This window comes from Hyperolius riggenbachi, chromosome 1, assembly GCF_040937935.1.
Source record: "Hyperolius riggenbachi isolate aHypRig1 chromosome 1, aHypRig1.pri, whole genome shotgun sequence".
NCBI classification, from domain to species: domain Eukaryota; kingdom Metazoa; phylum Chordata; class Amphibia; order Anura; family Hyperoliidae; genus Hyperolius; species Hyperolius riggenbachi.
This window is the reverse complement of record NC_090646.1, coordinates 562725132-562748218: the sequence shown is the minus strand read 5'-3', so window position 1 is coordinate 562748218 and position 23087 is coordinate 562725132. Positions and strand designations below refer to the sequence as shown.

Genomic DNA, 23087 nt, shown 5'->3' with positions numbered 1-23087 from the left:
TGTCTCCGCGCACCCGCCCGTCGCGCACGTCCACCTTGCGCACCCGTCACGTGCACACGCACCCGATGCACACCCGGCTGCCCGCTCACACGCCCGCCTGGCTCCCTGGCCCCGCCCCTGTCCTCAGGGCCGGATTTCTGGAAAGGCCAGAAAAGGCCACGGCCTAGGGCGATAAAACTAGATAAGATAAGAAGGGCGGCATGACTTGGAGAGAGAAGAGGTCATATGTCAAAGTAAATCATCTCTTCTGGTCCCGCAGCGCAGCCATCCAGCGCCCTGCTCTGCACTAATAGCTGAATTCCAGAGTTCCCCAATCCCTGCATCTCTCTCTCACTTCCTGATGTGTTAAAACAATCAGGATCAATCATAACGGTCTCCTGATAATCCATTCCTTTCTTTGTATGATAGACTTACAGATCAATGTGAGAAATACCAGAGAATTACATTACAAAGCAGATAGAACTAAGTTCCGCTGAGTTTTAATGTAGGCATTCCCAAACATCAGAGAGCTCTGCAGTTTCTTCACCTCTTTTACAGCTTTGACCCCAGCAGCTGTTAATTTATCTAATCGTAATTTATGATGGTCTTTTTTTTTTTTTTCCTAGTAGCACTGGTCGCTTCTCTTCCTTAGTTAACTCTTTCCTGACTCATTTTCTGTCCTGCAGCTCCTACCATCTATGAGACTGCAGGATAAAAAATGCTGTTTTCTTCCCTTTCATTGCTAAACTGTCATTTTAAATACACCTGAGCAGTGGTGCTCATCCAATATTTGGGTATCCGAACTACACAGATAATCTGAACTTTTTCCACTATCCGAACTTTGAATAGCAATTCGGATATTTTTTAAAATCTGAATAGCACTATCCGAGCAAACTCGAATTTCCCATCTGAGAGAGAGAGAGAGGGATTGTAAGTCCCCACATCATTAAAAAACATGATGCTACATGCCTCATTTACCCTAAAAAAACGTTTTAAAGGCAATTTAAATAAGCCTTCTTCAGACTTTGTTCCCGTATACTGCCAATATGTTAGCGCACACCACCATATGTACATTCAGCATTCAAAAGAGATGCATAGATTTTTCAGCAAATATAAATATATGTCATTCAGATGCTTTAAAGTGGAGCTAAACTCTTGCACAGGACAGAAGGAAAACAGAGAAATGTACCATTTATGTATTTAGAGAGCCTGTCTGATTCCCCCTCCTCTGTGTCACAAGTTGTAATTTGATCTCTACACTGTGTCACCCGACTGCCACAACAGCTAAGCTCATTTGAAAGCACAGGATGCTAAAAAATATGTCTGCTTCCATAAAAGCAGGAAGTAGACACACTGCAGATTTATTGCAGGATTTGTATCAGCTGTAACAAAAATGTTTTTATTGAAAGGTTATGTTGTTGCGTATCTTTTAGAGCAGAGAGGAAGTTCTGAGTTCAGGTCCACTGTAATTACAACAGAACATCCAAAGTGAGTCTTGACAGGATGTTTGCTACTTATCTGTTCTCTGTTTTGGATGGGCTTCTTTCCATTGCACTGCCCTGCCACCTGTTTGTGGCTCTGACTGCAGCCAGTCTCACAGAGGACAAAGAAGCAGCGCATGCTCTGGCCACTCGCGCTCCCTGTAATTTCTCGCTCCTGCCCAGATGTGCACAGCAACCGAGGCCGGTACAGTGTTATGCATTCTTGACAAGTACCGGTCATACATCAGCGTCATTTCTCAAGTATGCATGCCCAGAACACCGTCGACTGCTGTGCACATGCGGGCAGGAGCGCAAATTACAGGAATTATTTGTTGAATGGGAGGCAGAGCAGCACAACTGAGATGGGCCCATTCAAACCAATGATCGCTGGTCAGAGTGTTGGACATTTTTTTTTTGGGGGGGGGGGGGGGGGGGCGCTTGGTGACAGCAGGCCTAGGGCTCTGGAAAGTACAAATCCGGCCCTGCCTGTCCTCCTGTCTGTGTGAGGCTGGGTCCGTGCTGCGCACATACGCAGTAGCAAAAAGCACGGACCCAGCTACACAGAGACAACTGTCCCTGCTGTATGCACGGGCAGTTGCCTATTATTATCTAGGATTACAAATCAAAATAGTGTTTAACTGCTAGAACTTAGGGGTATTTCCCCTTGAGGACCAGAGCAATTTTCACCTTTTAGTGCTCCTCCCTTTCATTTGCCAATAACGTTATCACTACTAATCACAACAAAATGATCTATACCTTATTTTCTTCGCCATCACATAGGCTTTCTTTGGGTGGTACATTATGCTAAGAATTATTTTATTCTAAATGCATTTTAATGAGAACAAAAATAAGAAAAAAAATGGAAAAAAAATCATTATTTCTCAGTTTTCGGCCATTATAGTTTTAAAATAATACATGCTACCGTAATTACAACTGACATATTGTATTTGCTCATTTGTCCCGATTATTACACCATTTAAATTACCGGTATGTCCCTGTTGCAATGTATGGCGACAATATTTTATTTGGAAATAAAGGTGTGTTTTTTCAGTTTTGCATCTTTCGCTAATCACAAGCCTTTATTTTGCAAAAAACAATGCACACTCTTGACATACATATTAAAAAAGTTTAGTACCCAAGTTAACTATTTATGTATTTTTTGTATATGTCACTTTTTTATTTTTTTGTATTAAAGTTTTTATTTTGGTAACTATGGGAGGGGAGAGTAAGGGGTTAATTAATGGTATATAGGCCCAGTGCACACCGAGCGGTTTTTGGAGCGATCCGCCGGCCGCATCCGCCTGGAAAAATGCTTGGCTAATGTATTGCAATAGGATGGTGCACACTGGCGGTTTGAGGTTTTTGCCAAGCCGCAAACGCGCCTCCTGCTGCGCGTTTGCGGTTTGCTAAAAAACCTCAAACCGCCGGTGTGCACCACACATTGAAATACAATAGCCAAGCGTTTTCACTGGCTGATGCGGCTGGTGGATCGCATACAAAATCCGCTTGGTGTGCACCCGGCCAAATATCTGCTCTCTGCTCCCAAAACTGCTAGCGTTTTGACGATCTGCTAGCGGTTTTGGTGTGCACTGGGCCATAATGTGTATTTTTCTTCCTTGTGAAATTTGTAGGCGTAATTCTACGTTTTAGCCACTAGGGCTTGATTCACCAAGACAAATAGCGTGCCTTATCTGAGTTAACACGCCTTTTTGGAGATAACACAACTTATTCGAGTTAACATGCTTTATCAGAGTAGCATAGTGAGCGCTACAAACTTATGCCTGCTAATTGGCAATGACGAGAGCTACACTCGTCCTGCCCTGAGCCCCTGTGGGTTTGTAGCACTCACAATGCTATTCTGATAAGGCTTGTTAACTTTGATAAGGCGTGTTATCTCTGATAAGGCATGTTAACTTGGATAAGGTGTGTTATCTCTGATAAGGCATGTTAACTTGGATAAGGTGTTTCCTTTCTGATAAGGCATGTTAACGCGGATAAGGCATGCTATTTGTCTTATTATTATTATTATTATTATTTATTGTATTTATAAAGCACCAACATATTACGCAGCGCTGGACAATAAATAGGGATACATACATTGCAACAAGGGGTGACAGACAGAGAGGTAGCAAACGGTTATACAACATAGCACAAGGTTATACATACAATCAGGGTATAAAATGCGGTTTACAGAGACCCGGCAAAACAAGTACGAGTTAGTCCATGAGAAGGGTGTAATTGCCGGGGTAGTAAAATTAAGAAGGACACACTAAAGGAGGGGGGAGGCCCTGCTAAGGCTTACAATCTAAAGGGGGGGGGGGGCTGGGGGACACAAGGTAGGACTGTTGAAAGGGTGACTGACAGAGAGGTAGAGTGTGGTATATGTGGGGTAGCCTATTTTAAAGAGACTCTGAAGCGAGAATCAATCTCGCTTCAGAGCTCATAGTTAGCAGGGGCATGTGTGCCCCTGCTTAAACGCCACTGTCCCGCGGCTAAACGGGGGTCCCTTCACCCCCAAACCCCCCCTGCAAAATCAACGACCAACTTGGTCGTACATTTTGCTCTTCCTGGAGGCAGGGCTAACAGCTGCAGCCCTGCCTCTCAGCGCGTCTATCAGACGCGCATCGCTGCCTCTCCCCCGCCCCTCTCAGTGAAGGAAGACTGAGAGGGGCGGGGGAGAGGCGGAGGTACGCGTCTGATAGACGCGTGGTAGGCAAGGCTGCGGCGGTTAGCCCTGCCCCAATGGGTTTTTGGGGGATCAGGTACCCCCGTTAGGCCGCGGGATAGCGGAGTTTTAGCAGGGGCACACATGCCCCTGCTATCTATGAGGTCTGAAGCGAGATTTATTTTCGCTTCAGACTCTCTTTAAAGAAATGTGTTTTGAGGGCTTGCTTGAAGGTGTTGGAGCGAGTCTGAGGGGGAGTGGAAGGGAGTTCCATAGGGTGGGGGCAGCTCTTGAGAAGTTTTGTAAGCGTGCATGGGAATGAGAGATGCGTGGGGAGGTCAGGCGGAGATCATTGGAGGACCGGAGGGGACGGGCAGGTATATATCTGTTGACGAGCTCAGAAATGTAGGTTGGGCAGGTCTTGTGCACAGATTTGTAGGTAAGGCACAAAACCTTAAAACTGATCCTGAAGCTGATAAGGAGCCAGCGTAGGGCTTCGCAGAGGGGAGAAGTGGAAGCATAGTAGTGGGAAAGTCTAATGAGTCTAGCTGCTGCATTCATGACTGATTGAAGGGGTTCAAGCCCTAGATGTCCCCACCACTTTATTTGAATTCTTTACTTTTGATGGCATAGACGCATTACAAGAAGTGACGCATGTATGCAATACATTGATTTTTGTCAATGAACTCCAGCATCTCATTGATGCTGGAATTTATTGATTAAAGGCACTTAGATCAGTGAATGGGAACTGTGTTTGCGTTCACTGATCTGTGCACTAACGAATCGCAACGAGAACGGTGCGCGCTGGATCACGGCAGTAGACTAATATCTACATCCCTGGGACTTCAGATGAAGTCTTGCCGGGTGTAGATATACAGCCCACGGTGCAGTAATTAGTTAAGCTCCACCTGCTGGTCCAACTAACAAGCTTTATAAAGGTGGCCATACACCCCGTCTAGGCTTCATGTCATGTTTCCAGGCACATCGGATTTGTGCTGGAGATGAGGATCGGAGCCTGGAACGTAATTACATATCTTCTGGTCTTGTAAAAAAATAACCCAGTATTGGGCCGATGTAAGGAATATAATGCACAAACTCACTGATTTCCTTCCTTTAGTCTCTCCTGCCTTCTTTTTGCTCCACCACAACTCCTGGTCTATTAAAAAATACAAAAAAAACTCTCACTAGACACCTGGTTAACGCTGCTAGGGCGTTGGTGGCTAGGAACTGGAAGTCTACCACCCCTCCCTCTATCTAAGACTGGTTAAGGGAGGTTGATTGGGTCAGCTCAATGGAGGATCTCACTGCAACTGTTCAGGGCAGACATGAGCAGTTCTGGAGGACTTGGTTCAGTTAATTTGAGTTCAAAGAAACTCCACGTTATGAATCTCTTAAGACTGATATATAACATGTGTGATGGGAGTAAAGGTATTCCTGAAAAGAGGCATAAGGAGTACATAATCAGAGTCCTCTGGCGAGAAGGGATCACTTTCATTTTGCCATGTGTGCGGTGGTCCCTCCTGGTCCCTCCTGGGTACACATCTGACGCCTTTCTTCTTTCTTCCTTTCTTTCTAATTCCTTTTCTCTTTCTCTTCGTCTGTTGCTAATGTTAGTCATCCCTCTTTTTGTATTGCCTAGTTCACTGTTTTTATTCAGCTCATTAGTCCGTTATAATAATGTTATATCTCTACTAGATATGCATGTGCCCTTGGCTAGCTGTAAGCGCAATACGGGATAGATATTAGGATGTCATGTGAGTCCTCTCTGAGTAATAAACATCTGTTATGGGGTGCCCTGGTGTATGTTCCCCATGGGCCCAGGGTCTCCCAGCAAGTCTATTCTGCGCGATTGAGGACTAACATATACACCTGGAAAACTTCAACATTGTATGACGGTGACATCCCTTTTCACAATAACTCTATTCTATCTCAGATTATCCAACTTAAGTATTGTCAGTACTCCACACATCTCTATATATTGGGAGGCCACACTGGATAGCGACCAATAATTATGACTATAATTACCTTTAGGGTTGTGAATAACCATTTCCATGCATATTCTTTACTATTGTATTTAATATACAACTTTTTGTAATAAAAAAAAAAATAAAAAAAAATAAATAAAAAGGTTGCCATACACTGGTCCATATGGCCAGAAAATAGATCCCTCTCCAATCATTATCTGATCAGAGAGAGGATCTATCTGCTCGATTGCCTCCCCACATTGCATCCAAATTTTCAATCAATTTCAGCATAGAATCTTTGAAAATCTGTGTGCCTGCCGGGTCCCAGTCATTATCATTCCAACCTCATTCCCGCGGTTCTTCCCTTCTCCGCCGCGTGGTCTCGGCCTTTGCTTCTCACTGGGGCCTTCCATGTCCCTTGGCGCCTGTTTGACGTTATGCAGGTGATAGATACTAGGGGCCATGGGCATCCGCACATATGGCAAATTCGGACGTCTGCCCGACCCTGGCCGCCCGCTGCCCCCCCCTGGCCGCGTGCCCTTGCGGCCAGCAGGAGGAGAGCAGCGCAGAGAAGAGGGAGAGCTATGGGCACAGTGGGGAAGGGCGGACGTCTCCCCCCCCTTCCCTCACCTTAGGGCTCTCCCTCCCTCGCTGTCCCCTCTGGAACGAAGTTTTGTGCAGCGGCTGGGCAGCGGGCGGAACTCACCTCCGTCTCGCTCCAAGCGCCGGAAGTTCTGGTGCTGCTGGTCTGGACCAGACCAGACTAGCGGCAAATCCATCCGGCGCCTGAATGAGACAGAGGTAAGTTCCGCCCGCTGCCCAGCCGCTGCACAAAACTTCGTTCCGGAGGGGCGAGCGAGGGAGGGAGAGCCCTAAGGTGAGGGAGGGGGGGGGGGGAAGACGTCCGCCCTTCTCCACTGTGCCCATAGCTCTCCCTCTTCTCTGCGCTGCTCACCTCCTGCTAGGGGCACACCTGGCTACTTATTCTGGGGACATATACCCCTCTCCTGCCTACATATACTGGGCACTTAATACCTCTGGCTACATACACTGGGCACATATACCCCTGGCTACATATACTGGGCACATATACCCCTGGCTACATATACTGGGCACATCTACCGCTGGCTACATATACTGGGCACATATACCCCCGGCTACATATACTGGGCACATATACCTCTGGCTACATATACTGGGCACATATAACCCTGAGTACATATACTGGGGACATATACCCCTGACTACATATACTGGGCATATATACCCCTGACTACATATACTGGGCACATATACCCCTGGCTACATATATTGGGGACATATACCCCTGACTAGGCCTGAACGATTTTAGGAAAAGATTGAATTGCACGATTTCTGTCAGAAATTGCGATTTCGATTCAATCCACGATTTTCTTCAAATCAAGCCTAAGCACTAAATTCCCAATGTACACAGTACCATTTACAAACATGCGCTGACAAAAAATGACATCATACTATCAAATTGATGTTTGTAACTGTCACTGCATTATGTGAATGTATCAAAACAAATAGCTATTAATCTAAAATGCAGTGATGAAAATTAAAGCCAAGAATTGCTTTCAATGAGGTATTTATGAAACATGCAGGAGTGTGGGCGGAGTCTGCTGGCCATGTTACATAGTTTGATTGACATACATGCGGGTGGAGTCTGCCGCTCGCCCAGCAAATGATGTTAAAGCACTGGAAGGAGGGAGTTGCCTGGTGAGAGCCTGCTGCTCAGTTGATACCACAGCCAACAGTACACCTTAATGATACCCAAATCTGAGTCTCTGCTGTTCTTACCAGCAGCATCACACATTACAGTTGAAGACACACTGTGTAGAAGTTGAGCAAAGCATACCTGGGACAAGGCAAAAAGTTATTTATATTACTGGGGATTCTTCACCAGCTTATGATGTGGAGGGAATATTGAGCCGCCGGGACGTGTGAGAGCCTGAGAGACTGCAGGTCGGGGTGGGCGGAGTCTGCCACTCGTACTCTCGTAGCACTCAGCGATTGACAGCCATGCGGGCGGAGTCTGCCGCCCGCCCAGCTAATGTTGGGAGAAGGAGTGTGAGAGCCTGCGGGCGGAGCCTGCCGCCCGCTCCGCTGATTGGCTGCACAGTGGGAAGTTGTGGGAGAGAGTGTCCCGCCTCCACTCAGAGAACGAGTGTGTGCAAACTGCCACTGCACAGAGCGGTAGAGGGGACCGCTGGACGGGCTGCAGAGGGGGGGTGAATATCGTTGCCATGGCGATCCCGGAATCGGCATTTCCGGGATCGCGATTTCGATCCGAAAACGATATATCGTTCAGGCCTACCCCTGACTACATATACTTGGCACATATACCCCTGGCTACATATACTGGGCACATATACCCCTGGCTACATATACTGGGCACATATACCCCTGGCTACATATACTGGGGTCATCTATACCCCTGGCTACATATACTGGGGACATATACTCCTGGCTACATATACTGGGGACATATACTCCTGGCTACATATACTGGGGACATATACCCCTGACTACATATACTGGGGACATATACCCCTGACTACATATACTGGGCACATATACCCTTGACTACATATACTGGGCACATATACCCCTGGCTACATATACTGGGCACATCTACCCCTGGCTACATATACTGGGCACATATACCCCCAGCTACATATACTGGGCACATATACCCCGCCTACATATACTGGGCACATATACCCCCGGCTACATATACTGGGCACATATACCCCTGGCTACATATACTGGGCACATATACCCCTGGCTACATATACTGGGCACATATACCCCTGGCTACATATACTGGGCACATATACCCCTGGCTACATATACTGGGCACATATACCACCGGCTACATATACTGGGCGCATATACCCCCGCCTACATATACTGGGCACATTTACCCCCGACTACATATACTGAGCACATGTACACCTGCTTACATATACTGGGCACATATAACCCTGACTACATATATTGGGGACATATACCCCTGACTACATATACTGGGCACATATACCACTGGCTACATATACTGGGCACATATACCCCCAGCTACATATACTGGGCACATATACCCCGCCTACATATACTGGGCACATATACCCCCGGCTACATATACTGGGCACATATACCCCTGGCTACATATACTGGGCACATATACCCCTGGCTACATATACTGGGCACATATACCCCTGGCTACATATACTGGGCACATCTACCCCTGGCTACATATACTGGGCACATATACCCCCGGCTACATATACTGGGCACATATACCCCGCCTACATATACTGGGCACATATACCCCCGGCTACATATACTGGGCACATATACCCCTGGCTACATATACTGGGCACATATACCCCTGGCTACATATACTGGGCACATATACCCCTGGCTACATATACTGGGCACATATACCCCTGGCTACATATACTGGGCACATATACCACCGGCTACATATACTGGGCGCATATACCCCCGCCTACATATACTGGGCACATTTACCCCCGACTACATATACTGAGCACATGTACACCTGCTTACATATACTGGGCACATATAACCCTGACTACATATATTGGGGACATATACCCCTGACTACATATACTGGGCACATATACCACTGGCTACATATACTGGGCACATATACCCCTGGCTACATATACTGGGCACATATACCCCTGGCTACATATACTGGGCACATATACCCCTGGCTACATATACTGGGCACATATACCCCTGACTACATATACTGGGGTTGTCTATATCCCTGGCTACATATACTGGGGACATATACTCCTGGCTACATATACTGGGGACATATACCCCTGACTACATATACTGGGGACATATACCCCTGACTACATATACTGGGCACATATACCCTTGACTACATATACTGGGCACATATACCCTTGACTACATATACTGGGCACATATACCCCTGCCTACATATACTGGGCACATATATCCCTGCCTACATATACTGGGCACATATACCTCTGGCTACATATACTGTGCACATATACCCCTGCCTACATATACTCCTGGCTACCTGTTCTGAGGACATCTCTACCCCTGGCTACCTGTTCTGGGGACATCTATACCGCTGGCCACATATTCTGGGGACACATATACCCCTGACTACATACACTGGGGTCGTCTATATCCCTGGCTACATATACTGGGGACATATACTCCTGGCTACATATACTGGGGACATATACCCCTGACTACATATACTGGGGACATATACCCCTGACTACATATACTGGGCACATAAACCCCCGACTACATATACTGGGCACATATACCCCCGGCTACATATACTGGGCACATATACCCCTGGCTACATATACTGGGAACATATACCCCTGGCTACATATACTGGGAACATATACCCCTGGCTACATATACTGGGCACATATACCCCTGACTACATATACTGAGGTCGTCTATATCCCTGGCTACATATACTGGGGACATATACTCCTGGCTACATATACTGGGGACATATACCCCTGACTACATATACTGGGGACATATACCCCTGACTACATATACTGGGCACATATACCCTTGACTACATATACTGGGCACATATACCATTGACTACATATACTGGGCACATATACCCCTGCCTACATATTCTGGGCACATATATCCCTGCCTACATATACTGGGCACATATACCTCTGGCTACATATACTGTGCACATATACCCCTGCCTACATATACTCCTGGCTACCTGTTCTGGGGACATCTCTACCCCTGGCTACCTGTTCTGGGGACATCTATACCGCTGGCCACATATTCTGGGGACACCTATAGACCTGGGGCTACCTATTTTGGGGGAACCACTGCTGTCAGATTGAGTGTATTTTGGGGAACTGCTGCCAGGTGAGAGGTGTCTACATATTAAGGGGGCATTCTGCCTATTTATGTGAAATGCTGTCTATTTATGTGCCTCATGACTGCTGAATTTGTCTTGTTGAGGGCCTCATGGTTACTGAATTTGTCTTTTTGGGGGCCTCATGATTGCTGAGTTGGTCATATTGGGGGCCTCATGATTGCTGAATTTGTCTTGATGGGGTCACATGATTGCTAACTGCGAGACTATGGAAAAAGCTGAATCATCATCATATGAGACAATAGCATTAAACCTACTTTTTCAGCTTTTTAAAACCAAAAATGAAACTGGGAGGTTCTAAAAAAAACAACACATTTTTCTGGAGTCGGATGGATGAAATTGTTTATCTTCACAGTTTATTTTCAACTTGGATTTTCCATAATGTTCATGTATGAGTTAAAACTTTTGTATTTAGTTTAAATTGCTGTAAAGTGACTTTTGGGTTGCAGTTTGGGCACTCGACCTTCAAAAGGTTCACCACCACTGTCCTAATCTAATGTCCCACCATTGCTAAGTTCATGTAAACTTGTCTCCACCCACGACCACACCCACATTGTGGTTCATGACCACACCCATTTTTCAGCACGGCGCGCTATGCGCGCGGCATGACTTAGCCCACACAACTCCACCCCAAAATTTTCTTCCTCCCCCGTTTTTTTGCCCCCCCTTGGAAAATTTTCTGCAGACGCCCATGCTAGGGGCCTCTAGTGGTCACAGTGCCCCTATTGTTTGTCCCCTGCATTACATTCCACATGCACCCAGGGACACAGAAGTGAAGAAGAATGAGCAGCCACCAGTGAGAAGCAGGGGCAAGGCTGTGCAGTGGACTAGTGAGAGTTCCTTTGTTGGTCGCTGTATCATGTGCCACTAGTAACGCACTTCCGGTCCGCCACAGATCAAGCAAAAATTTTCCGCTCAGACTGATTGACCCAATCGAGCAATTTCCGATGGAAATCGCTTGATCGGTCAAATGATAAGCCCAAATGTTGCACCGACTTCTCACCGATTCCATCAGAGTGATTGAATCGGTCATATATTGACAGGAGAAATCGTTAAGAGCCGTACCGTAAATACCCCTAAGAACAATAGCGCTAGTTATCAGCCACCAAGTCGGCAGACTTTGCTATAGTAATGTTAGAAATACACTTAGCACTCGGGTAGTTTGAAACAGTCATTTAAGATAATTTTGGATGCCTTTTGTAAGTGCGTAAGCCATACAGGTGTCCCTTAAAGTGTACTTGCCTAAGGAGAGAGAAGCCTCTGGATCCTGTGGAGGCATCCCATGCTGTCCTCCAGTCCACCATGGCCGAGCACTGACACCCCAAAGGGATCCAACAAGCTCTTGTCAGATTAAATGATCAGGACCACTTTCCACTTCAAGCACAAGCACGGCTGTACTGCGCACGCACAAGCATGGCTGCGCAATAAGCTGGAGAAAGCCAGAGCCGCACAACAATAATGTTACATCTATAAAGTTCACATTTGTATGTTTTGACAGCCCACTCTAAGCAGTTTAGATTTAATGGCCCTTTAAGGCAAAGCATTGTTTCTGTAGAAAAACACAGAGAATGGGAAAGACTACATGCTGTGATTACACTAGGATTATTAGCTTCTGTATCATATTACCTGCCAAATCGTATAACTGAGTATGAAAACATGACGACATACAGTTATAAAACAGCCAGGAACTTTGTGTGCTGGAACGAAAGTCCTCAGCTGATTAAACTTGCTGTGATCTCCTCTTTTTGTCCTAATTCTTTGTGAACTGTCTCATTTTTATAAGGTGCTGGCATGTTGTGGCTCTTTTATCACCAGCGGATGGAACACTCAGTTCTGATTACAGAGGTGTGAACACAAGCATTAGCATTTTCCACACCGTGGACTTGGCAGGTGCCTAAGCCAGCCATATACTACGCGATATAACATTCATGAAATGTTCAACCTGATAAAAACATCAAATACCAAAATTTGATTACAAACTAGTTCCGCTGTCGATTGGATTAGATGGAACTGTTAATCCAAACTTGTTTGGGAAGTCAGTTATTTTTATCGCTCATACATAGAAGCAGAGCAGGGACAAGGTCCTCCAGCACCCAAGGCTGAGACACCAAAGTGCGCCCCTCCATCCCTACCACCCCAGCTGTCACACACTGATTGCTATTAGACTAAGAGGGCCACAGGGCCCACAACCTCCCCAACACCTTAATATCTAGTTATCTGGCTTGCAGTCACTGCTATGTATCCCCTTTTCTTATTTCTTTCTGCTTCATACACAATTAGGAATGACAGCTGAATGATTTGTGCGCCCCCTCCTACACTGCGCCCAGAAGCTGGAGCCACTCCAGCCTATGCCTTGGCCTGGCCCTGCATAGAAGGGAGCTGCAGGGAATCAATGGTCGCAAAGGTTCAGATTCACTAAACTTTAGTAAGATTGCAGTGCGCTAGCAGTGCGTGCCAATTTTACAATTACTTATGTTTCTGCAAAGGCTTGTACACACATGCAACTTTTCCACCCAACTATTGTCCAAACTTGGGTCTGTTGGACGATAGTTGGGCGTGTCAATGCGTGACACACGACCAGACGACAGACCGATAACTGGGAGTTTGCCCGATTAGGCGAATCGACTCACATGACTGTTGGTCTGATATTGTGCAGTTGGCTGCATGTGTACAAGTTTTTTGAACGACTTGTACTTGTTTTGAATGCGGTCATAGAGTGCAGTCCATCATTCCGCTTGCTTGCGCAGTATGCAAATGGGTTGGTTGTTCAGTTAGTTGGTGCCCGGAAAATACAAGTCGGGCAATCGCTTGGTTGTGCGGTTGGTCTTCGATTTGGTTGTGCGTAGAAGTTGCACCTAGGTGCAATGCTATTTAGGTAACAGTCGCAATAAATTGTGAACACACGCCACCTTGTTAGTGTAAGTAACTGTAACATTTCAGTGTGCTGCTTGCATGCAGCGATCTTACCGAAGTTTAGTGAATCTGCCCCATAGTCTTTTACTGTAGTGGCTTGATTGACTCTCAAACAGATTTCTGATGAATTTAATGTTAGTGCATACCTACGTTACCATGCTGCTCCTGCGGCACCTGCAGCAATCTGCAGTGATCTGCATCGGCCTGAAAGTCATGTTAGTCTATGGCGACGCAGGGTTCTTTAACGATGTTGGCGTTGCGACATTGCAGCGCGCATGCGTGTAAGCGTATGGGAGTATGGAGGGGACCCAGAGGACGCCAAGGGATCTCACGGGCTACAAGGGGCTGGAGGAAGCCCCAGGTAAGTTAAAATTCCATTTTCATTCTCTGTTCTGGGTCCTTTTAACTGATCGGAGTACACCCGCGTGAGCCATGGGAGGGAGGGTGGAGCAGGAAGTGGTTAAAAGAAATTGCTCAGATCTGCACTATTCACCTTCATGCCAGTCATTGCAAGTAGTCAGGCATGTGCCATTTTTATTACACTTCCATATGTGAGAAGCAATATGTACACAAAATTGTTAGACTGAGTAAACCTGAACCCTGCAGTTCATCCTCTTCTAGCCTGGATTCCGGGTTGTGCTCCAGCTGCTGTCCCGGCACTTATCTGATGCTAAGTCAAGTATAGAACTGACATTACTCTTGTCAGTGCCTCTCATTTATGATAGGATCAGGTGACAGTTTTATATCTGCACTTCCATCATGGCAAGCAGCAAACCTCCACACTGGGAATGGCTTGAGTCATAACTGGGAATGTGCAAGTCTCAATGCCAGGTGAGACAGTTTTTAGGTGGCCACACACACCATACACATTTTTTACATTTCTTTTCCATTCGAGAATTGCAATAAATTTTTCTGATTGTAACATTTGAAAAATCTAACCAATGAATTACATACACATGTTAAATTTCTCCCCAATTATTAAGAAAAGGAAAAATTGCTTGGGTCCATAAGGCCCGGTTCACATTAGCGGTGGCCGTCCGGAATCGCCGTGCCGGAGCCGGACCGCTTGCAGAACGGACGGAACGGACGCACGGCAATAGCAATGAAAGCCTATGCGTCCGTTCACATGCGTCCGTTCTGCCGGATCGGAGCCGGACCGGATCCGGACCGGATCCGGACTCCGGCGTCCGTTCCAACATGCGCTATTTTTTGGTCCGGCTCCTCCGGCAGCCGTATCCGGGGCGGAGCCGGACTGCACCATCCGGCCAATACAAAGTAATGAGAACCGGAGAGCGCACAACACACTGGCTACAAAAACCGGACGTTCTACCCCACTTCCTATGCATTTTGGATGGGGACCACATGGAGTTCACAGAGTGGGGCAGCAGCGATTTCATGCTGGAGCTCTAGGCAGCAACATGTCTGATATAAGTCTGATAACGAGGAGGCGAACAACAGAGAATTCCCAGGTATACGAAAAATGCCTGGATCCATGGTCCCAACAGCAGTCTCTGTATCCACGGATGGTCTCCACACGTCCACCTGTCTCCAACAATGACCCCAGACCCTTCTGCTGACCTCCCAGACCCCAGGTATTTACAGGTTGTTATCTCCTTAAGAAACCGGATCCGGACCGCAACCGTGTTTACACCGCACGGAAACCGGATGCAAACGGACCGGATCCGGATAGGAACCGTACGGATCAGGTCCGGTCCGGATACGGTGCGGTCCGGACATCCGGTGCGGTTTTGACAAAACCGCAAGTGTGAACGGGGCCTTAGTCAAGCAGAGACATATATAGGGAAAACATTGCCTACGGCTAACACTGAAATTTGCCCCAAGGAAAAGGAGGGGGGGGGGGGGGGGGTGGAGGAGCGGGGTGACTGGCGCAATCCAACAAATTTAAGGTATCGTTGAATTGGTTGTGCCCAAGTTTAACCTTCCTGGCGGTAAGCCCGAGCTGAGCTCGGGCTATGCCGCGCAGGACGATATCTCAGCCCCTGGTGGGGCGATTTGCTCCATTTAAAATGCTGTACGCGCAGCTAGCACTTTGCTAGCCGCGCGTACAGCTTGATCGCCGCCGCTCTGCGGCGATCGCCCGCACGCAGCGGCGCAAGAGGGCCCCCCCCCACCAGAGCCCTGCGCTGCCCGGACCAATGAGTTCCGGGCAGCGCTATGGGCTGGATCGGAGGCGTCTGATGCCAGGACGTCGGCTGACGTCCATGATGTCATTCCGATCGTCGCCATGGCGACAGGAGAAGCCAAACAGGGGAGCGCGTTATATACGCGTTCCCCTGTTTGCTATTGATGCTGGCGACGATCGCACTAGAGGGACACATGCGCCCTCTAGTGGTGTTTCATGTAGCTACCACTCTGGTAGCTTTACATGAAACAACAACAAAAAAATTTAAAAAAAAGGATTTTTGCCTATATGGCAAAAAAAATGAACCGCCAGGAGGGTTTAAGTAAAGCATGACCTGTAAGAATTAAGTATGGCATTAGGTCAGCCTGTACATATCCCCCAAACAACAATTATAAAGCTCCCCTCCCAGTACAAGGTGTCCATGGCACATGCCATACTTGTACCCCTGTAGATACCCTTCTGAAGTCAAGAAATCTATCCTGCCCTATTTAATTTTCTGAAAAACTGATTACTCCCAACCGATAAAACTGGGAACTTTACTCAGATTTCTTACTCAAATAAAATAGCACCCCTTCAAGTTTTCTGTTGAACCATCATTTTTATCGAATTGCCGTAAAGTAAAATCTTTTTGTTGTAGTGTTTGTAGCCACCTTTAGCAGAAAGATCCCAACAATAAAATAAAAAGATGTCTAATAAAAGAATGCACTTTACATAGCTTTACACTTTACACTAGCACAAACCGTGCTACCTAGGTAGGATGTTCATTATCAGGGTACTGTGCGCTATGCTATTGGCATGACATATGACAGAGTAGGCAATGCATGAAGATCGCTGTACACATGCTACATTCTTGCCAGAAACTGCCCTAATCGGCCACCTCAGACAAGATCCCTCTAGCCTGTGTCTTTGGGTCATTTATTTTTGGAGTGGGGGGGGGGGGGGGGGGGACCAAATAACCTATCAATATGCTGCTAATACTGTATGTAGGAGGATAAAATAATGACCACAGCCTGTTACATCACCCCCTAATGTTCTGTGGTGTAGTTAATTGTGTGCAGTTCTATCACACATGTGCAATCTCCATTTAGATTCCAAAGGAGAAGGTAAAAGTGAGCCTTGGGTAGTGGATGTGTCCTATGCATGATTTTGACGTAAACCTGCATTCTTTGTTCAGCCTTTTTATATGCTATCGGTGGCCAATACAGCTGTAGTGGGGTGCATGATAGCCACAGACCCATGCTTGCTTCTCTCTGATTGGTTAGGTCTGTGACAACCATTATTTCTATGGGCACCCTTTGCCTATATTTCTGTCAGAAAATAAATGGTAACGAGGTAATGAGAGGACCACAATGGGAATGACACAGTTTGCATGACACTGCTGTCCCTTTTTCTAGTTATCTGTGTTTTTGCTGAGTCTGTAAGGTCAGCTAGGAGCCACTATCTCTGCTGTGTGTGGTAGACTGTCCCTGAAACTGACCACTGCAGATAATGAAAATAAAACTGGTTAATGCTGCAACATTGTTCTGATCTTTTGCTAAGTAATGTGTTTGCAATAGGCAGCTTTTCACAGCGACCCTGAGATTCAGCTCACTGCATTATTCCCACGTGCTTGCTGTGCCAACTGCATCACTAATTAATACAAATAATTAACTCCCAAAACAGTAATAATTCATTCATGTATCAAGAAATAATTTTTTTTTAACGTAATGTTACTTTTTTTTGTTTTGTTTTACTATGCCAAAGGAGACAATCAAAGTGCTATTAACTATACCAATCAATCAAAAGCCTTCTTTTATTCTCTTTCTCTAATTTGATAAAAGGTAGAGCTTCTCTTTAAAAAGAAACCGTAACCTACAATTTAACTTCATCCCAATCAGTAGCTGATACCCTCTTTAACATGAGAAATCTATTCCTTTTCACAAACTGACCATCAGGGAGCTCTGTATGGTTGATATTGTGGTGAAACCCCTCCCACAGGAAACTGTGAGGACCATGGTCCTGGTAGTTTACTGTTTGTGAATCTCATTGCATTGTGGGAAATAGCTGTTTACAGCAGTTTCCAACTGCCAAAAAAGCAAGCAGCAGCTACTTCCAGTGACATCACCTGCCAGCAGCACTTTTTTTATTACATTATTTTCACTGGAGTTCCTCTTTAACTAATCCTGATCCAGTTCAAAGAAGCTGCAGTGGTTTCACGAAGCCCCGGCTTCCGCAATGCATGCCTGGAGATGTAGTCCATTAATGTGATTACATCTCCTGGCCAGAAGATGTAAACGCATTAATAAACTACATCTCCCGGCATCCATTGCAGCAGACAGAGCCACAGGACATCACCGTGGCTACTTCAAACTGTGGTACCTTGGCACAGAAACAGACGAGATGGAGGCTCGGATATAGACGAGGGGCTAGGGAGTAGCCCCCATAGGCATTGGCGGTGCTACACTGGGATACGCTGGGGCACTGCCCCCCCAACAAATCACTGTGCCCTCTTGAGTGCCACCCCACCTCCACACCACTCAGTATGGATGACACTTATGTTTGCAAAAATAGCGTCTGAGAAATTCTTACTAGCAGAAAGCGTACTGTTTTTATTTGAAATTAGCCAATAAATTGTATTATCTGATTCAAAACTTCCTGTCTGTAAAATACCAGCTCTAGTCTGCAGCAATACTTAGCTACTAAGATAAGGAATTACACACACAGTGTTTCTCTTGTTCCTACCTACCTGTTCATTACATATACAGTGCTGCAGGGGGGATAGTCGTACTATCTACAGTACAGATCAAAAGTTTGGACACACCTTCTCATTCAAAGAGTTTTCTTTATTTTCATGACTATGAACATTGTAGATTCACACTGAAGGCATCCAAACTATGAATTAACACACGTGGAAGTATAGTACATAACCAAAAAGTGTGAAACAATTGAAAATATGTCATATTCTAGGTTCTTCAAAGTAGCCACCCCAAACCATCTTGAATGGGTTCAGGTCTGGAGGCCAGGTCATCTGGCTTTGCACCCCATCACTCTCCTTCCTGGTCAAATAGCCCTTACACAGTCACCAGACCTGAACCCAATCGAGATGGTTTGGGGTGAGCTGGACCGCAGAGTTAAGGCAAAAGGGTCAACAAGTGTTAAGCATCTCTGGGAACTCCTTCAAGACTATTGGAAGACCATTTCAGGTGACTAACTCTTGAAGCTCATCAAGAGAATGCCAAGAGTGTGCAAAGCAGTAATCAAAGCAAAAGGTGGCTACTTTGAAGAACCTAGAATATGACATATTTTCAGTTGTTTCACACTTTTTGGTTATGTACTATACTTCCACATGTGTTAATTCATAGTTTGGATGCTTTCAGTGTAAATTTACAATGTTCATAGTCATGAAAATAAAGAAAACTCTTTGAGTGCTGGGGCACACCGAGTGGCTTTTTGAGCGCTTTTGCAGCCGCTTGCGACTGCGGATACGCCAGGGTAATGTATTTCAATGGGGGTGTGCACACCACAGCGGGAGGTGTTTTGCAGAAACGAATCCTCCCGGGTGAGGCATTTTTTGGATTGCGGAGGCGTTTCTGCCTCAATGTTAAGTATAGGAAAACCGCAAACCGCTCTTAAAAAAGGCAGATCAGAGCGGTTTGCCAGGCGGTTTTGCTACAGAAGCTGTTCAATAACAGCTTTACTGTAACAATATATGAAATATGCTACACTGAAATCCACAGCAGCAATCCGCAAAACGCTAGAAAAACGCCTCATAAAAATAAAAAAAGCGTTTAAAAATCTGCTAGCATTTTGCGGATCTGCTAGCGGGTTTTGGTGTGCACCAGGCCTGAATGAGAAGGTGTGTCCATTTTTACCATCATAGGGGTTTCAGTTCTGAGGTGAGGTGTATAAGTTCCTAAGTATATTGGCTGCACGCCTCTTACAAACCTATCCCTCCCCCCTACTTTTCTTTCTTTTCTCTCTCCCCCCCCCCCCCCCCTCTTTTTATCCTTTTCTGTCACTTGTATGGCTTCTCCAGGGTCTCTTTTGGGACCCCCCTGAGACCTGAGACCTCATCACTTTTTTCCTCATTTTTAATTTTATTTATTTTTATTTTTATTTCTGGCCCTCTCCTCTTTTCTCATCTTTCTGCACTGGTCTCATACATGTCTCCTGCACATGGGTTCATTTTTACTGCTCGCTATAAAATTAGTTTTGGGCACGTATATGCAATTTACTGTGCAGTGCCTACAAGCATCCTTTATATATTTTTTTGGAATACAGTCCTGCTGTTCAGCCTCTTACTATTTTCAGATACATGGGTCTCAACACTCAGTGACCCGTGATCTATATTTATATAATATTTTTGTACTTTTTTTTAATTTTTGTAATTTCTTATTTCTTTGTTGGTATATACTTTATTTGTTCAGTTTTTCATTATATTTTGTATTTGTGTTATAATTATTATTATTAGTTTTTTCCTCTGATATGCCGCTCTGGTTGCCGCCCCCTTCCCCCCTCTTACCAACAGTGGGACACTGTACTTCCTATTTGCGCCCCACTGTGGTGCGCATGATGCAGCCGCGCCTGTCTTCGCGCTGTGTGCTGGGCGGGATGTGGCGCCGCATGTCATTTTTATCATTGGTGCTTGATAGGGTTGTTAGTGGTTGTGTTTAGTATATTTTGATATATATTTATCTTTATATATATATATATGTTTTTTTTGTGTGTCTTTTTACACAGATATTTTTGCATGCACTCAAGAGTCAGTCTACTCTCTTGTACCTTATACATTCTACTAAAGGTACATATACCATAACAGAACTGAATCTCATATTTTTACGTTCATTTTAAGGGCTTCATTTTAAGACTTAAAGAGGAACTCCAGTGAAAATAATGTGATAAAAAAGTGCTTATTTTTTACGTTAATTATGTATAAATGATTTAGTCAGTCTTTGCCCATTGTAAACGCTTTCCTCTCCCTGATTTACATTCTGACATTTATCAAATGGTTTTTATTTTACAGCTGGCCTGGCAGGTGATGTCAGTGGAAGGAGATGCTGTTTGCTTTTTTGGCAGTTGGAAATATTTCCCACAATGCAACAAGGCTCCCACAGTGTGATGTCAGAACCATGGTCATGTGGGAGGGGTTTCACCGCAATATTAGCCATACAGAGCTCCCTGATGATCCGTTTGTAAAAAGGAAAAAAATTCTCATGAGAAATTAGGTATCAGCTACTGGTTGGGATCAAGTTCAATTCTTGGTTACGGTTTCTCTTCAAAAGACCATTATCATGAAAAGAAATTTACATTTAAAACACATGTATAAGAAGTACATGTCTCCCAGAGCAAAATGCACTATAAATTACTTTTCTCATATTATTTCTGTTACCATCATTTACAGTAAGTAATAAAAATCTGACAGATCTGAAAAGTTTTGGACTAGTCCATCTCCTCATGGGGTATTCTCAGTATTTCCTTTATTCTTTACAAAAGCACCCACTGGAAAGGATCTATACAAAGATGCTGTCTAGCCTTCCTGCTCGCTTGTACACATTTTCGTAGTTGGACTGCTCATCTGCTATTCTGGAAGTGCTTTTTAAAATAAACCCTGAGAATCCTCTATGAGGAGATGGACTAAAACTTGTCAGACAATCTATTGCGACAGCGACAGAGGAAAAATATATTTATAGAACATTTCAGTGTGGAACAAATGTACATTTTATACATATGCTTATACATGCATTTTACATTTTACAGTTCTTTGCAAGAGTGGTCCTTTCATTTGAATCAACAGCAGTGGCAAATTTGCTTTGCTAAGCTGAAAAACAAACAGAAGTAATGATGGTCCTTTGAATTTTCCAGCACTAAAACCTTATCAGCAGCCTATTTTCACCCAGCTAAAGCTCTTTTGGCTCATATTTACTTCAGGAAACTGACTGCAGTGGGCCCCTCAGGCTCTTTATTCTGAGATGTGGAAACAGTTATTTCATCCACTCACTGACAGAATAGAAATAAAAAAAGAAACTAATATAAAGCAACAAATGATTATATACAGTATATTTCTTTTAATTTCACAATGCTGTTTATGAAAGATAATGATGTAATTTGGTCAGTTATCAATCCCTTGAACACAATGTAATGAGTATACAGGCGAGGCCAAAAGAGTATATAATACATTAGATCCAACGCCACTGAATATAATGCAACGAAACATATCATTTTCAAAACATATGTCAACGATAATAATAATCAGACACGTATGGAGCAGCGTAATGAGACAAAGTTATATCACACAGCCACAGTATCTCTCGCCCTGTAATAAATCAGCAAGAATATAAGGATAATACAGACCCAGATGGTGTCTGCTCATTCCTTCATGAATGATTGGGTTTGTTGTATGTGGTCTTCTGGCTTACTCTTCATTGTGAAGAAAATCCAGAGTGTCAGAAATCGCGGAAGAGCCGCCGCCAGGAGTCAGCGGCAGGCGGCTCTTTCCACGCACGATATGGGCAAGCACGGGGAGGCAGCCGCCTCCACTCAGTCTGAGGCGGCTGCCCCCGTGTATGGCATTGCGGAACGCGGCATATGTCCCCGCTGCGGAGACACCGCAGTGCAGGGCTGCAGTGGCTGGGACTCGTAGTCCCTTCAGGTTTCGTAGGACGCGCGTGCGCGCGGAGAGGCAGGCCTTATAGCAACCAGAAGTGAGTCAGCTGACCAGGCTGGTCAGCTGACTCTGACTCCACTCCTCATTGGTCCAGCACTTAGGGAGGTGCTGGGGAAACACATGTGTATATATTATTATTATTATTATTTAGTATTTATATAGCGCCGACATATTACGCAGCGCTGTACAGTGTATATATATATATATATATATATATATATTTATTGTCTTGTCACTAACTGTCCCTCAAAGGAGCTCACAATCTAATCCCTACCATTGCCATATGTCTATATTATGTAGTGTAAGTACTGTAGTCTAGGGCCAATTTTTAGAGGGAGC

General features: G+C 45.2%; 1 long non-coding RNA gene across 6 annotated transcripts in view; it reads left to right on the top strand.

Moving 5' to 3' along the window:
- The window catches only part of LOC137526850 (uncharacterized), a 468244-nt gene that overhangs the window by 132301 nt on the left and 312856 nt on the right, over window positions 1-23087 (top strand). Inside the window, exon 5 of one of the 6 annotated variants that reach the window (XR_011023125.1) lies at window positions 21108-22107. The exons of the other annotated variants lie outside the window; for them this stretch is intronic. This is a non-coding gene — a long non-coding RNA (uncharacterized lncRNA). Of the gene's footprint in view, window positions 1-21107; window positions 22108-23087 lie in introns of those variants that run through there. 6 annotated transcript variants of the gene reach the window in all.